Here is a 3,885-nt window from a genome sequence, read left to right as displayed (position 1 = left end):
AGTTTCTTATGCTACTTGTTAAAGGTAGTGAAAGTGCAATGTACATTGCCTGTTGTGCACTAATGTGTTGTGTGTTAAGAATGGCATTTCCTACTTTATGTATTCTTTTAGATGTTGTGGCATTGGTGGCTAAGCATGTTGTCATAGCTTCTTTGATTGCCGTTGTTGTTGCCTTGTCTACTTTCATCATGTAAGACATGCAGTATGCAGTTGCACCGTGTGAGTTTAAGACGTATTGTATGTCTGTGTTTGCTTCCCATAGTTCTGTTATTTTAGGGTTGAAGTTATTTGTGTATACATCTTTAGGTTGCCTTAGAAGCATTAGCATTGGTGTGAAATTCTTGCTCGTACATGTATTCGTTCTCTATCAAGCCCATGTTTCTCAAGAAACAATCGAAGTCCATATTTATTAATAAAGGGTCTTCTAAGGAATTATCAATGCTTTTAACTAGTTTCTTTACCTTGGGTGTTACTAGTGCAACGTCTAAAGGAAATATAGTAGAGGTTTTGCACAATGGTGGCCTAGGAAAACCAAACCTGCATTTGGTATTGTGCTTTGTGCATGTTTTTTTGTGCTTATGTGTTTGAAGATCATTGTTTGATGAGTTTATTCTTGTATTGTCTGTTGTGATATAGTTGTCTATGAAACTAGTAATGTCATTTTCTGTAGAGATTCCATATTGAGGAGCGTTTTCTACCCACAACAAACCGTGGTCATGTTGGCTACCACGATTTTGGAATTTAGTCACGAAGAAATAATCAACAACTTTTCCAAGTATGACTTCATCTCATTTAAGTCGCCTTTTCATTGCTTGGAATTTAATGACATACTATCTTGCAGTGGTTATAGGGTCCGATCTGAAAAGATCTCTTATTGTGATGTGTGGGTTGATTTGGTTGATGTCCATTGATGTGAAGTGTAGGTGATGTAGGCAAGTTGTCAACGGTTCCCAAAGTCTTTCTGCATAAGAGAATGTGATAAAGAATGTAGGACAACCCAGTTGTCGAAGCATTGCAAACAAGTTTTTCTTTAGCTTGTATTTGTAATCCAAGAATGTACGTAGGCATCTCAGCCGTATCTTTTGCTTTTAGTGTCCTATGTGTTAGTTCTCCTTTTCACATATGAACCCACGTTGAGGAGAGTATTTGTCGCACGATAATTTTAATTGTCTTAAAGAACAGAGAACAGGTTTCTTATAGAGTATGCAAATCGACGATCCTTGTTTATAAGTTCCCATCGAGCTATTTCTTGATAGGTTGTTCGTGTTGGGATGTTGTAGCCCCTTGGTTGTCCATAAAACAAGTTTGGAAATGCTAATTCTTTTGAGAATTTGTATTTGAATATGATTAGTGGGGAAAAGCCTTCTGAGGGAGCTATGACAATTGTTTTGTCCTCAATGTATATACCATGGACTAACGTATCTGTATGTACCTCATCTTCAGTATCAACGCACTCGTCAATGTTTGTTGTTTGTTCGTGTTGTCTCAAGTTGTCTTGTAGGTTAAGTATGTGGTCTTGCCATAGTGGATTTAATTTACCATTATTTTCTTTGTATAATGGTGTTTCTAGGAGTTCTTTTAAAGCACATATAGTTAATGTTAGACGAACAATCCCACTCATGTAGTTATGTGTGTACTCTAGTTTCTTTTAATTGCAACTGCTACTATTGAGTCATCCATTATGAATCTTAGAAGTACTCTTTGTGCCCTATCTACATCAACAAGAACATTAATGATGCTCCCACGTAACCCATATTGTCCATCGTATGAGAGCTCTCTTATTTGGGCAAATGGAATGCGTATTGCTCTAATAGCCTAGCTTCAATTTCATTTAATTTTCTTGTGTATGCTGTTTGATTTGGGAGATGCATATGTGCTTGACTAAGTATGGGTACCTTGTTTTGCTTTAATTGTCTTGCTCATAGTGAGCAAATTCTTCCTTCACAGGGATTGGCTTGTTGGTCGTTTGTTAAATGTTGTTGTAACAGGATAGCATATTGTTTAGTGAGTCTTACTAGTTGTCATTGGAACATCAACGATTCACAACATACACATGTAAACTGAGGGCTATCACAGATGGCTGCTCTGTATTCTTCTTCAAAACGAGAACTTTCTCTTTTTCTAACATTCTTCGTGATTGGCTTCGGTACTGACAAGCTTCTGGTGCTTGTGCTTGATTGTTATAGTTGAACTCATTCTTATTTGTTGTGTTTAATGCATTTCCTAGTGATCGTCGAAGCCTGTGAACTTTCCTCTCAATAGCGGTAATGTTGTATCTGCTGTGCGACAAATCATTGTGATATATTTGTGCAATTTTTGCAGCGGTCATGGTGGAGTTGTGTGTTCTAAGCAGGCAACAAAGTTCTTCCTCATCCTCTTTTGTCCAGCTAATATACACTCGTGTTGCCTATTTTCTTGTCAAAGGAACAAATACATGGTTTGTAGACCTCTGATCTAGTAGGATGTTATAGTAATTGGTGTGTGTTGAACTCTTTAGAAGAAACATTGTCTCAATTTTTTAAAGATCGTATTTAAGCACCTTAAATAACACATTAAATGTTGATGAAAAAAATTGTAGGATCTCGAATAGCAGCAACTTTGAGTTCAAATTAATTGATGAACATTTGCAGTTGGCAATGGATCATTGCTATAATAATTGGCGGACAACCTGTACCATGCAGATGCTCGATTTTGTTGCTTGCAAATACTAGTGTAAAGTAAATCAAAAAGCTGATCAAAGGGACACTGCGGGAAGAAATAACCAATGCACTGAAGAATATTTCTATTGAAGGGATACTTCCACTTGAATTCATTAAGATGAATGATGTCGTAGTCTTGTAAGTGTTTGTTTTCATGATCCATTTTGTAAATGGTTTTATATTTTCAGTAAAATGGTGAAGTTCAAATGAAATCTCTTGAAAAGTGAAGGATTATTCTTTACTATAGTGAAGGTGCAATGAATATAATGTAGGAGAGTAGGAAAATTTCCACTCTTCCACGGTCTTTACAATGCATGTTCCTGTTAGACGTATTCTGCAATGTTATGGGAATATGAGCGAATGTCGCACGTGTAACGGAAGTTTAATTTGATAGTGGGGAGAGCCAAATGAGTTAAAGCAAGAGCGAGAGATATACGTGGAGGAGTTACTAGAGTAGTAACGGAAGGTCAACAGTAGCATCGAAAAGATGAGGATGTCCGTGGAGTGTTAATTTGCATGTTGTCTTCAATATCGATTCATCCACTCCTTGCTTGTTAGCTTCGTATTCACATGAACATTGTTGTTGTTGCCAAAGCCAAAGACTGTAATGAAGATTTACTACTGGAGTCAAAACCAATATGAGGGGAGAGCTGAGAGAGAGAGAGATGTGGAGGAAGAGGACTTTAAGACGTAGATTGTTACTCCTTCATCATGATAAATGTCAAACACATTGTAGGTTGGATTCTGTGCAGGAAAGAGGTTACAAAAGAAAGATAGGATGAGAGGGCGTTGTAGGAGTGTGATTGTCAGTGCTGTCTTCAATCTTTTCCTATGATTTCATTGTCAGAGTTGTATTCACATGAACATTGTTGTTGAAGCAAAACTTGAAGACTGTAATGCAGATTCACTGGTGGAGTGAAAGAGGTATCAGCGTGCAGGCAAAGGAGTTACAGCAAGAGGTAGAGATAGAGGTGGAGGAGTTAGTGGAGTAGTAACATTAAAAAGAAGAAAACTAAATGATGTTTGTTGTTCCTCTTTCATCATTACAATTGTCAGAGATATTGCAGGCTGGAATCTGTGCAGGAAAAAGGTGACAAAACAGAGAGAGGAAGATAGGGCATTGCAGGAGTGTGAGTGTGCCCACAGTTACAGCAAGTGTCTGGTGCAGCCTTGCCAGTTATACACT

The sequence above is a fragment of the Dipteris shenzhenensis genome, chromosome 26 (genome assembly GCF_047967505.1).
Source record: "Dipteris shenzhenensis isolate YYH24624 ecotype China chromosome 26, Dip_SZ_1.0, whole genome shotgun sequence".
NCBI classification, from domain to species: Eukaryota; Viridiplantae; Streptophyta; class Polypodiopsida; order Gleicheniales; family Dipteridaceae; genus Dipteris; species Dipteris shenzhenensis.
Note: the sequence above shows the minus strand (reverse complement) of the source record.